A 14165-nucleotide genomic window follows, 5' to 3' on the forward strand; every position below is an offset into this window, starting at 1 on the left:
GAATGCTTTCGATTCATTTCTTTTCATTTAAGACCTATGTACTAGGACATCAAAGATAACCAGAGTTTTGTCATTTTCTCAGTGGTTCTTGAGGGGAAGGGTTTAGCCTGAGTTGAGTAGGAGGGGGACGGCAGGGGACGGCAAGGACCTGCATACGGGACCCTCTATAGTTGCTGATAACTGGGACACTGGAGTAAGTTCAGACACGAGGTGGAATCGCATTGCAGAGGAGTCAGAGTCTCGGGTGACGGGTGTCTCTCCTCCAAGCTCTCGCCCACCACTTTCGCCCCCTGTTCTACCAGCCTGGCAATCCCACACTGAGTCCACCTCGCTGCGCTGGCTCAGCCATGCACTTCCCAGCTCCCAGGTGGTTTTGACATTACTGGACAGGGTTTGATTCTGATTCACTGGAACATAAGGAAAAACAAACAGAACGTTCATTCATCACTATATTTAACATCCGTGTTGCCTGTGGCAGCCCCATCCCAAGGTGTCATGGCGGCTACTGTCACAGCATGTTCTCCAGGGGTCAGAGGAGAAAGAGCTGTGAGTGCCAACACAGAGCACTATCAGAACTAAACCTAAGCCACAAGAAGAAGGGGAACCACCTCCTCTCATTAAGGGACATCTTTCTCTAAAGTTCTCCTTTTGGTGCTGGCACAGAAAGACTTCTAAACATAAACCTAGACTTGGTTTGTGCCATGAAACTTTAGGTTGTCTGATATTTCTACTGAGTCGTGTCCAACACAATCGCGGTATGCCACTGAGTGAGGGCGTGTTGGAATCAAACCACAGGCCTCATTACTCCAGACGTTGTTCTGATCGCAACAGAAGAGATTTATTCCAGAACTGCTTTCAGTTGAAGGTAGTTCACAGGAAAAAGGGAGACGTGTTTCAGAATTATTGGTGGAGCTCTTCGAAAACCAAAATATACATCTCAATCCAACCCAACATCCTCATTGCAGTCGGAATTTCTTGACGTACGAGATAGGCAACTTTGTTTTAAAAAGTTGATTCTGACATGCCCTCACTGGTGGAGAGGTATGTTGAGAACGCCAGTTTACAAGAACTAGGGACAACAGGACAACAGAGCCCTGTTCCCCATTCTTCTGGTAGCTTAACGCATGCGAACAGTGCAACGAAGCCCCACGCTGGACCCTGCGAAAGAACAGAAGAATCCCAGGCTTCAAGCAGCTCTGGTGGAACCATCGAGAAATCGGACATCACACACATGAATAGAAAGGCCACACGCACAGCAGAATGGGGCAGGCCCTACAGGTCTCCCGCTCCCTCAGGAGCATATTTAGCCACCCATGATGCCCCGGGGCCAGAATCTTCAGGTGGCTCCTCGGCAAGGTTACCAGGGCGCAGTGCATCATGGGTGTGTGCTGTGGATGACTTAGCACCCATGTGAGTGTCTTCAACCACAGCCGCTCGAGAGGCTTCCCACTTTCACAGTCAAGGGAGGGCACAGAGCTGGAGGAAGGATGGCCCCTCACGCCCTCCCCAAATGACATGCTGCAGACCTCCATCTCTTCTACACGCAGAAGCCCCAGCTGCGGGGCAGAGGGCTAGGCACCCTGGTGTGTGCTGTCCCTGCTGAGCAATCACATGATTCATTTAGAGACCCTGAGGGCATCGCCCACTCCTGACCTCGTAGTCATCGTAATTGAGATTCTCCCTTCCTTAGGCAGTATACGCTCACATGTTTGAGATGAGCAAGAAACCATTTCCTCTTTGGATGGAGTGGATGCATGTTTGTTCAAAATCCTTTCCCTTGGAAAACCACCCACACCCAGGTCTGTTGTAAAACTGATGGGCCCAGGGGCTGGGTGGGGAGTGGCCACCCATAGGGCCAGGAGCCTTTCTTTAGAAAGACTTGTAGAGAGAAATGAAGAGCTAAGAAATATGGAGAGACAGCCCTCAATACATCCAAATTCAGCCCCAATACATGGGCTTTTCAGTTATGTGAACCCATTAACTTCCTTTTTGTTGCTGTTGTTGAATTAGTCTGAGTTTGGATTTTGTCATCTGTAACAAAGAGTTCCAATTCATATATCTACCACAGTCCTCAGACTTATCGAATAAAAATACAGATGTTCAGCTGAATTTGAATAATTTCTTAATATATGTATATCCAAAATATTACATAGGATATAGTTATACTAAAAAAGTATTCAGTTTTCTGAAATTAAAATTTAACTGGTCCTTCTGTACTGCATCTGTCAACCCTATCTGGGATATACAATTTGTACCAGAAGTGTCTTTAAATCCTTTGTTCCAACGGGAAGAGATCAGTCACCAGGTGGATTTGGTGGATGTCCCAGTGAGACAGTCAAACATGAGACACGTGAACAGAAAATTCACAACGCAAAGCAGAACAGGGCAAGTCCCACAGATCTTAAAGAACGTGGAGCACAGATGAGAAACATGTCTACAGAGAAGCATCCTAGTGGAATCTTTCTTTTCCAGTCATTGCTGCTTTGTAGAAACCAGCCAAGGCAGAAAGGAGCTCTAGGGTCAGGCCATTCCACCTGCGTCAGAGCTAGAAATGCTTCAGCTGGGCCGCGAGTCCCCTTTCCTCATACACTAGAATCATCTGAGGGACAAAACCGGTAACGAAACTTCTCTTGCCCAGGTCACAGGCCAGACCAATGATATCAAAACCAGCAAAGACTCACACAGATGATTTCAATATGCAGCCACGGCTGAGAACCGCTGAGCTAGGCCCTGAAAAAGGTTCAGCCGAATTGCAGAAGTTCAAAGAAATGAGAAAGGTCATCCCCAAGCGCCCGTCATCCTGCCCTTGGGGCAGCTACCAACAGTGAGCAAATCGCCCCTAGGTGGGAGTTAGCCCGCCAGCCGCGGACAGCTGGGACGCCGTGGCGCTGGGCCTTCATTTCAGGCTTGCCCACACGTGGCCATGTGGCCGGTGAGTGTGGGCCTCAGGGAAGCAAACAGGGAGGCCCATCCTTGCTCATAGTCCAGAATAAACAAACCATCTGGCAGAGAGCATGCGAGTTTCATGCCTGCACACGGCTCAGTGTACTGTCCGGAGCCAAGATAAACCCCGTGAGGGAGCTGAGGGAGGAGGAGGGAGGGACGGGCGAGGCAGGGAGGGGGAGGAGCGCTACGTGAGTTTCTGTGATAACCAAGAATGGCCTTCCTGTCCTGCTCTCACTGTGTGCAGACGGCTCACCCCTCAGGTCCAGATCTGCCCAGCGCATCCCTGCTGGCTCCCGGCCTAACTCCCGGCTTTCCACTCCCAGACCTCATCCCAGAGCAGCAGACCTTCCTCAGAGCCCCACAATCAGCACAAGGCAACTCAGGATTCCTCGCCCACCCCCGTCGGCCTCGTCCATCCTTCGGCCTGCCAACGCAATCTCTGTCCAGCACAGCCTGCCACTCCGAGGGAGGAAACCATGTTGCTGACCAGTTTTAGGTTCAAAGCAAAACTGAGAGGACGGGACAGAGATTTCCCATATCCCCTCTGCCCCGCCCCATTATCAACATCCCCCACCATCGCGGGACATTTCTTACAACTGATGAACCTGCACTGACACGTCATCAGCCCCCGAAGTCCACAGTTCATATTAGGGCCACTCACGGTGGTGTCCATTCTGTGGGTCTTGACAAATGTACAATGACACGTGTCCACCATTATAGTATCATACAGAGTAGTTTCGCTCTCCTTCCCCATTAACCCCTAGCAAACACTGCCTAATCATGTATAGTCTTGATTACGAGCAGTCCTCAAAGCCAGCTGCTTTGTTTACTCTGGTGTTTTTCTGGGCATCCTGAAGGCATCAGATACACACAATCAGCCAACTGAAAGGAAACACGCCTCTGATTAAACCAACTTGGGCCACTCCCCCTTCCAGCTGTCTTGAATAACTAGTGGAGCAGGCACCATTAAAACTGAAGACTAGGTAATTAGTTCACAACAGACCTACGTCAAACCTTTGTGCTGTACACCTGACGCGTATGGAGTGCCGTGAGTCAACTGTAGCTCAATAAAACTGGAAAAAGAAAAACCCCCGAGGACCAGGTTGACATCCATCCTAGTGGTGGGCTGACACGAGGGCGAGGTCCAGGACAGGCTGGTGGACTCCTGACCCCAGTGGTGCCAAGGAGGTGCCTGCCGTTTCCCATGCTGCCCTCACGTGCTAGGCTGGGATGAACCAACACCTTTTCAAGTTTAAAAGCTCCTCTTCCCGGCGCAAGAGGAAGGACAAGCAGAGGGAATAAGGCGGTAGAGAGAGGGTTTTGAACCCCATTCGAGTTGGGCCTCAAGACAAGTAGGGCAAAGCCCCACGTGCAGGGAATAAAAGAGGAGCAAGCTCGCCCGGCGCTTGCCCTGGTCATTCACACTCGGCCTCCACTGTGTCCACCGGTAACAAAGCAGCAGGTAGGTAGGGGGAAGCCGAGGCCGCTGCAGCGCATTCTTAGCGGCGAAATAACGCAGCAGCCTCCTAAGGCGACTCGCTAGCAAGTGCGCTCGAATTGAGAAGCTGCGGGGCACATTCTTAGGAGCATCGCAAACCCACTCGCGACCACTTTAGGAAGCTTCTCGAACACCACCTCTATTTCCCGGGGGAACAACGGGATTGCACCCCTCTGCCCAGGGTGGCGGGAGCCTCGCTCCGCTGTAACCGAGTCTTAACAGCTTTTCCACGATGAAGCGTTCCTCTCCTGTCTCTTTTTAAGGACAAGAGAAGTTGCCAGCCACGCCACAGTAGTGTGAGGGCCAGGCCTCACCCTGGAATCACAGAAGGTAGCTTCTCGCAGAAAAGGAGGCGACGGGGAAGAGCCACAGTGGTCGGGAGAGAGAAATGGCAGCCCCTGCGGCCGCCGGGCCTCACCTTGCAGGTGCGCGGCGTGGGGCCGTCCCGCCCGGCGCTGCGGCGCCGCAACGCTGGAGGCTCAGGTCTCAGGTCACGGTCACTCAGGGGACTTTCTGTGAGGGGCTCCAGCGCAAGGGTCTGTGCTCCCGGCCCGCGCACAAACGCGGCCCCGCTTCCCCTACCTTGAGCCCTCGCCTTCGCCTTCTCCACTCAGCTGTGGCCCCTGCCTTAAAAAGCGTCCCGTCTCCCGCTGGGGGTCCGCCCTGCCGGCGGGGGCGCTGTGGCGCACACCCGCGGGGCTGCGCCCGCGCTTGACTGCCACACCCTCTCCTAGGAGGCGATGGGGCTTGAAAGCTTAACTCAGAGGTGCCATCTAATACGGCCGGAGGTAATAGTGGGGACAGCCATTCTCCTGATACCTAGTTACGACGCGTAGCGTCTGTGCTGTGTATGTAGCTCACCAATGCCGGCCTTCTCTGGATTCCAAACCCGAGGGCTGCTCCCAGCAGACTGAGATGAGCTCATCCTTCCCCTGTTGAAGATACATACATGCTAGGGCCTTGCCACTTGGGGTATGGTCTCGAACCAGCGGCACCCGGTCTCCTGGAAGTTTGTTAGACCTGCAGAATCTCAGGTCCCATCCCAGGTCTGTTGAATCATTACCTGCAGTTTAACAAGACGCCCAGGTGTTTCCCGTGGCATTTGAATTGGAGAAGCGCTGCGCGAGGGGACGTCCTTGCATCTGTTATACCATATGGTTCCTTTCCTGTGCATTTTCTTCGGTACCCCTCTCCATTTTACTTTTTGCCCTACAAAGTCATGAGTGTCAATCGGCACACAGACTAGGAGAAAAGGACTTAAAAGTCCACAATGCCTGCTTTGGTTAGTATAACTTTGTCACAATGTAATAGGTTTGGGTTTTCAAGACCTTCACTAAGAGGTCTGGATACTTATTCCTAACTACTTTTTCTCCCACAAGCGGTGTGTCTTCAAGGTTATGGTCAAGATGACAGACTGGTTGCAAGGGTTGCCTGTGATACCACCGCCACAATCAAGGTCATAGAAATATCCAACACCTCTCAAACCTTCTTGTGTCCCTTGGGTGTTTTGTATTTTTTAGTGAGAACATTTAACATGAGATCTGCTGTCCTAACGAATTTTGAAGTCCATTAGGACCATATTGTTAATATAGGCCCTATGTTGTACAGTGGACAACATTCATCTAGCAAAACTGAAACTTTATATCCATTGACCGACGACTCTCCATGTCGCTCGCCCCCCAGCCCTGGCAACTACTGTCGTGTTTTCTGCTGCTACGAGTCTGACCATTTTAGACACCTCATATAAGTGGAATTATATTTGTCCTTCTGTGATTGGCTTATTTCACTTAGCACAATGTCCTCACGGTTTACTCATGTTGTCGCCAATGATAGATTTCCTTTTTTTTTTTTTAAGCTGTGTAATATTCCTTTGAATGTAAATACCATGTTTTCTTTACAAATTCATTTTTAAAAGCTTTTTGTGCTGTCTTCTCTTAATCGATTCTACCTGCTAGTATGCTGGGTTCCATGAAAAGGGGGCCATGTCCTTCAAGAGTTTTCCAAAGGGTAAAGTGTTTATTAACAGTTAGATATAAACACTGTTTTACAGAGAAAAAGGGAGACTGGGGACCTATTTGTACGTGGATTGTAATATGTCTGCGTAACATGATTTAGAGGTGTATAAGGAGCCTTGGCCAGAAGGGCAGTGGACGGGGATTGGAACAAAGCAGCGGCCTGTAACGTCACTACCGGCATTCTTGTAGGAAGCTTCCACTGTGCGTTTGGTCAAGGCCCCAATGACACGCACCTCAAGAAGAGGTTGCCGCCGTGTGGCGCTACATACTTCTGCACCGCAACTTTTTCAGTTACAACAGTGCTTAGAAACCAAGAATTTAGATAAACTAGACTTGGAATTAGACTTTCAAAGTGCTGTATTACAAAAATAACAAGCTTCTAAATCACATTCATGTAACAAAGATAAAAGCTTTGTTGTATTCAAAGAGTTTCTCGTGTTTTGGTATTGTCCTTTAAATTTTCTCCTTTGTCTATGTTTTACATGTTCATAGGTAGGTATAGGACTCCATGCCTATAATTTCCAAGTCTATAAATATTCATATATTAGGAGTGCGTGCATGCTCAAAAATATTTTGTCATAAAGGTGTATAATGAAAACTGTTTAGAGATCACTGAACTGGATTAATGATCTCTTGCTGTGCTTTGTCAACAAATGGATCAGAAGCCCTTTTACTGCCGTTACTTAAAGCCAGCGACATACCACCGCGTTCTCTAGGCCTGAGTCACCCTTGTTAACATTCACATTTGAGCTTGTCAATTTAACACCAGACTTGGAAAGAAACAACAGGAAGTGCGGGTTTCAGAAACGCTGTAACAATTCTACCTCATGCTCTTTCTTGCCTCGGGGTGGGATCCACGTCTGGAAAAGCCAGAAATTCGGATCGGATTGAGTCTCTTCGCCTTATTTCTCAGGAAGCAAACAGGGTACATTTGACATGGCAACGCCCTTCTCCAGGAAAAGCAAAACCCAAAGAGGGGCACTGGAACCCAGAGCAGTGGTGACGTGGGACCCAGTGATGTCTGCGTGTCAGAGCATTCTGGAGCTTGAAGCCACTTAGGGATCTTCCTGTCCAACCCATCATTGTATAAATGAGGACACAGATGGCTGAGGATCCCAGTGAGTCACCCAAGATTACACAGCTCATTGTGGCACATCCGGGACCATGACCAAGTCTTCGGACCCCACTTGGGCTCGTGGACTCTCTGAGGTCCCCTTGGGGCTGATGTGGGGGAAAGACATGGAGAGTTGTTGGCTTACGATGAGACAAGGCCAGATAATGTCCCAGACAGCATGTCAGCGGAAACGTTAAAGCACGCTGGCCATGTGCCTGTGTGGGACCCCTCCTGGCGGGGCCGTGGATCCACCCACCTGAGAAAGGCATCTTCGCCCCACCCTGCCTCTGGAGGGCAGGATGCTCACTTGCTGTTTCTTCGACCCTGGATGATGGACTTGTGAGTCCAGCTCCCTGTCATGCCTACAGCTCCAGCACAGACTGAGGGCCGAGGAGACCGGAAATGCAAGGGGGAGAAAGGAAACTCAGCGAGGGCGGAGATTGTGTGTGTGTGTGTGTGTGTGTGTGTGTGTGTGTGTGTGTGTGTGTGTGTGTTGCTGATGGCTGTCCTCAGTGCTTAGAACAGTGCCTGGCACATAGGAGGCACTCAGAACATTTTCGTTGAATGAAAAAGGCCTCACCTGAGAAGGTGGAAGAGGACCAAGTTTTCAACTCTGATGCTGGGCTTGTGGGTGGCCGCAGAGGTGACAGCTGGAAGTCTGACCAACAGGTCAGGAAAGACCTTAGAAACATCCCAGTCGGCCTCCTCCTCTGTGCTGTCACCTTCTCGTGGGCTGCGTTACAGTTACCGCTGGCCCAGGTGGCCTCAGTGAAAACTCACTTCTATTTTTCTGCCAAAGCCATGAACTAAGTCCACTAATTACCCTCCACTTCGCTGGGCGACCACTGCCTCTTTCTAATTTGCTTGGTTGTGGGAGGAAGAGGCTGCAGTGGGCTCTGTGGACAGCAGGTCTGCGCTCCAGGCCCACAAGTCACTTCCCGCCTTTGAGACTCAGTTTCCTGGTGTGTGAGGCAGAAATGATGTATGTGGTTCCCACTTCCCTCACGAGCTGCTGGGGGGCCCGTGAATGGTAACCGTGGCAGAGAGCTTCAGACGCCACGCCCCTCCGCACAGGCTGGTTGGCGTTAGAGGGCAGGAGCCACGCCTACGCCCCACGGCCCCACTGCCCCGCAGACGCTGCCTGTGAGCTTGTCCCCCTCGTCTCCAGGTGGGCAGGGTCCACTATGACCAGTAGCCAAGCCCTTTCTGCCCAGTCTGTGTGTACGGGTTGGTCCAGTTACAGGGCCAGCTACGGTGGGGCCTGACCTCATTGCTCATCTCCACCTGCAGCATCTGAACTCGCCAATGATTTAAAAATGGACAAGTTGACACCGTTTGGTGGATGGGGTGCGCCTGTGGATTTGAGGCATTGGGCCAAAGCTTATTTTTCCCCTGAGGAGTTAAACGCCCTATCTCAGGACACACAGGAAATGCTGTGTCCCGAAGCTTAAATCTTCCTCGGGGCAGTTTGCTTGTGCTTTAGTATTTTGTGATATATTCTTATAGCAAATCAAAGGTTTTAAAGACAGTAAGTGAACATACGTGGTTTTGAGAACAGCTCGGATCTTGCCAGCATCGGTGGTCCTGCGCCCACGCTGCCTCTCCATCACCGATGCACTTGGACCACGGACCACGGCCTGGGTCCCATCCCTGCTCCCAGGTCAGCAAGGGGGCCTGAGCAGTCACGAGGACACTGACAGAGGAGGATGGTGTGGAAGCAGCCTCCTGGGGCCCCCAGCGAGCCCCACATCCTGGTATTTGCACTCTTGGGTAATCCTCACTTCTAATGAATAGAATATGGCAGAGGCAGTGGGGTGCCATGTCCAAGGTGTGGTTATCAAAAGACTGTAGTTTCCGTCCTGAGTTTGTCCTCTGTCTGTCTCTTTCTCTCTCTGTCTCTGATGAACAGGCCCACATGTATGGCTAAGAACGAGGCCCTCAATCCAACACTCCACAAGCACCTAAGTCCGCCAATAACCATATGAGTGGTTTGCAAGCAGACCCTTCAGTCTCGGCCAAGCCCTGAGATGGCCCCGTGGACAGCAGCTGGACACAACCGCACAAGCAGCCTTGAGCCAGAGGTGCCTAGCAAAGCCACACCCCAATTCCTGACCCGTGGAAACTATGGTAGTCAAGTCTGTTGTTTGAAGTCTTAGTTTTAAGTATTTTGGTATACAATCGAAAGATAACTAACATGGATGGAAAGAGACAAGAAAAAGTGGAAATGGTAGACTTGGAGAAGATGAGGGGAAAGGGAAAAAGGAGGGATGAAGGAAGGAAGATGAAGAGCGGGTGTGTCTGGGCAGGACAGAATGCCGACACCCCCATGGCAGAATGGCGAGAGAGCGTGGGTTCCAGCACCAGAGGGCCTGGGTTTGAATCCTGGCTCAGCCACGTACCAGTCTCCTTGGCTGCCGTAGTGAAGCACCACACACTGCGTGGCTTCAATAACAGAAATTCATCGTCTCCTACTTCTAGAGGCTGCAAGTCCAAGATCAAAGTATGGGCAGGGCTGGCTCCTTCTGCAGGCTGTGAACCTGGCTTCCGGTGGTTTTCTCTTGCTCTTTGGCATCCTTGCCATGTAGGTCTCTGTCCTTCACTTCTGTCTTCATGCCTGTGTTCAAATCCTCCCCTTTTTGTTAGGGATCCTGGTCGTATTGGATTAGGGCCCACCCTAAAGACTCTATTTCCAAAAATGTCACATTCTGAGATACAGAGGATTAGTACGTCAACAAGTGAGTTTGGAGGGCGGGGAACACAATTTAACCCGTAACAACCGCTTAAGCTGGTATGGCTGGGAGAAGTCACTCAACATCTCTGTGCCTCAGTTTCCTCATCTATAACATGAGGTATAATAGTACCTATATGACAGGGCCGGTGTAAGGATTGAAAGTTAATATTCAAACAGGGTTAAAACAGGGGCAGGCACATGGTGCTGATGACAGTCACTGAGTCCCTGAAAGCACAGTGGTGGGGGGCGGGGTTTAGGGAGTTTTATGGCACATACATACAATGGAATATTACTCAGCCATAAGAAGAGATGAAACACTGCCATTTGCGACAATGTAGATGGACCTCGAGATAAACATGCAAGCGAAATAAGCCAGACAGAAAAAGTTGAAAACCACATGCTATCACTTAAACGTAGGATATAAACCTAAAAGCAATAAATAAACAGGACAAACAGACTCATGGACATGGACTATAGACTAGTGGTTACCAGAGGGTAGCTAGTGGGTAGGGGAACGGGGGAGGTAGATGGGGTAAAAGGGGTCAAATAGGTAGTGACAGGAAGAAATCTAACTATGGGTGGTGAGCACACAATGCAACATATGTATGCCTTACTGTTGAATCGTACACCTGAAACTTACTAGATTTTGTTAACCAATGTCACCATTAAAAAAAAGACAGGTTAGTCAGACAAGAGGTGGTGCCATGTGCTGGTGGAAGCTGGACCTGGGAGGCTTGGCCTGGAGCTGATGCTGGACTCTCTTGGACTCTCTTAATACTACCGCTCACAGTTCAGATTTGTTTCACCGGAAGCTGCGCGGTTTCTCTGCTCAAGAAGGCGAGATGGCGAGGTGAGGCTGCTCTGGCTCTGCACTTGAGAATCGCTGAGGGCGCCTTTTCACCAGAATCAGAACCTGCAGTTTAGCGAAACCCCCAGGGATTAGGTGAGAAGCCCTGGAGTGCTGCAGTTTGAGCAGTGGCAGCCTGGGGAGGGGGCCTCTCCTCCCTGGCAGTGGCAGTGCTATCACCTGAGCCACAGGTGACTGAAACCTTTCCCACTCCCTGGTTCTTAAGATGCCCCCTCACGGCAGGGATTGCCATCCGGACACAGGAAAAGTAATCTTACAGATTTACCCCGGAGTGAGCAAGCATTCTCTTCTCCCCCAGGTGGGCACGTGACCAGCACCTCGGGGTTAGGATTTCCATGTCCGGCTGAGGAACAGCTGTCCTCACTGTGCGCTCTCCTGCACGGTCACGGCCAGGCTGGGCCGGCGGTCAGCACCCCAAGGGCGCTTTTCTCCATGAGCCTATCTCGACAGCCTGACCAGCAAGGCCCATGGAAACGGGCAGGTCTAGACCCGCTTAAGAAAGGAAATGTAATCTGAAGCTGAAGAAATGTTCTAGGGATGGGGAGACACGGGCAAAGAGGGAGGCAAGAGGAAGAGGGTTAATAACGCCACTGAAAACTGCATTTTCCCAGCCTACGACGTCTTTCTGGAACGAGTCCGTGTTCGCTGATGGAAACACAGTAGGAAGATGAGCTCATGCTGACTACAGGTCCTCTCTGGGGAGGCTGGAGGAAAACATGAGATGAGACACTTTCTTGGAAATAAATCAGCGGCTTTGAAGATGCGCTGGAGGAGAATAGGAGATGATGGGGAAGCCTGTACGTCAGGGTTGAAGCTCTGTGTGTATGAGCAGAACTTTCCAGAGACATCAATTGGAGCAAGAGAATCGACTACCTTCAAAAACAAACAAACGAAACCCCAGCAGTGTTATAATTACTGTCTGCATCTCCGATTCTAATCCAACTTCAGCTGCTGGGATATATTTCTCCCAAGAAATGGAGCAACAGAACAGCAGGAAACACACGGGATGGTTACACAGCGAGGCCTCTGCTTTCTGCGGTTCCTCATTTATTGGCCTTTTGGATGTAGAATGAACCCTGGTATCGGCGATGTTCCAAAATGTGACCTGATTTCATTGAGTCACTCATCAATTCAATAATTGTTAGTGGCCACTGGTACCTATTAAATAAATAAAGTCCGGATTTCATAGTTTAGAATCAGTGACCTGCACGAAACCACGAGAGGCAATACGACAGACTGGCTTTTGGTGTCAGTCCCAGCCGAGTGTGAAAGTCTGCTGACCTTGGGAAAATCATTGAAGCTCTCTGAATCCATTTGGGCAGGAAGGGCACCTTCCTTGTTGGGCTGGTGATTAAATGGAATGCACTTAGCACAGTGCTGAGCACACAGTAAACAGTCGCTACGTGACATTATCATTTATCGTTGGTGATAATAATGCAAGATTCCTGCACCCTGCCTTTCCTTCTCTCTCTGTGGTTGGCCCAGACCCTATGCTCCTGCCCAAGGAAATACGTCCAATTCCATCTGCATACGTCCCCAGCCTCCATGCTCTCTCGCACTGGCCCTACCAATTTTTCCTGTCCAAACGCTACCCTTCCTTCCAGGCTCGCCTCCAGGGCGCCCTCTTCCATGCAGCCTTTCAGGGTGAGGTCCAGGGCAAATCCACCTTTGGTTCTGCAGTACGAATGAGAACCGTAGGTAGAGTAGGTACCCAGGAAAATGTTGAAAGAATAAATGAATGAAAGAAAGCTAATGACGGGGTCCACCTGCAGGGCACCGATGGTAGGGGAACAGGACAGGGAGAGTTTGTGGGTTCTGTGGGCCAACCTGGCTGCTGCCAATGGACCTGAGTGAAAGGCAAACCCTTCTTGGGTTTCTGGTGTGTGACAAGGAAGCCAACACATTTTGCTACAGCTGTGATACCCAGTGAGGTCTGTAAAGAGCTTTTATAAGTACCAATCCTTAGAGAGAGTCTCTCGAAGGCTAAGGCTTCTCTCCTCCTTTCACGTCCCTCAACAAAACAGGCCAGCGAACTCCCCCAGGAAGCTGGGCCTTAATCCTGACCTCTCACTTAGCAGCTTTCTCCAACCTTGAAAACCTGATAACAGTTCCAGCTGTCCCACAGGTCACCGTCTAAAGCTGCAAGGTCCACTGAGCACACACAGGCCAGCAGGCCCCTATATGGCACTTTCGTATGAATTGGGTGGGTAAAGAAGCTCGCTCTCCCCTGCACTCAGTGCACAGCTTGCCATGGAGGGTGTGTGTGTGTGTATGTGGCCTGGAAAGCAGCCCCCACAACCTGTCCCCACAGCTGGAAGCCCTTGCGTGGTCTCCGTGCACATGCACACACCTGCACACGCACGTAGACACAGACATACTTTTTCTCACTCTTATAAAGAGATAATGTAACAGGTGTTCCTTTGGAAAGTACACAGTCAGGGGGCTCAGCACAGGTTTTGCAACCAAATTTGTAAACAAACAAACAAACAAAACAACAACCAAACAACAACAAAAACCCCATGGAGCTAAGCACACCTCCTCTCCACAGGCCTTTGCTGAGCCGGACAGTGCTGGCACAGCCAAGTACATACACACCGCTGAGAACGCAGCCGGCCCCGCCACAGGCTCGGCCTGCATGTGAGCTGAAGGTACTGTTTTCAGCACCTCTCTCTATGGAGTTGAACTTTGTTATCGTCACCTTCCTTGGGGCGTGGAGGCATAGCCTTGGCACCCCCTTTTTGCCATCCAGCTCCTGCCTGCTGTGACCGGGCCCGGCTCTTTCCTGGATGGACAATCCTGTAGCTATGCATTCGCATTATTTACTTCTTATACTGCCAGCCCCTACATGCACGATGGTCAATGATAGATATTCACAAGAATGGTTACGACCGAGTTTTACCTGAAAAATATAGAAAATTTGGGGTAAATTTTTGAGCCACAGGGAGACTGGGTGAATGCTGGAAGGACAGAGGTGCTGGCCTGGTCAATGTGAC

Source organism: Pteropus vampyrus, unplaced genomic scaffold (genome assembly GCF_000151845.1).
Source record: "Pteropus vampyrus isolate Shadow unplaced genomic scaffold, Pvam_2.0 Scaffold49, whole genome shotgun sequence".
NCBI classification, from domain to species: domain Eukaryota; kingdom Metazoa; phylum Chordata; class Mammalia; order Chiroptera; family Pteropodidae; genus Pteropus; species Pteropus vampyrus.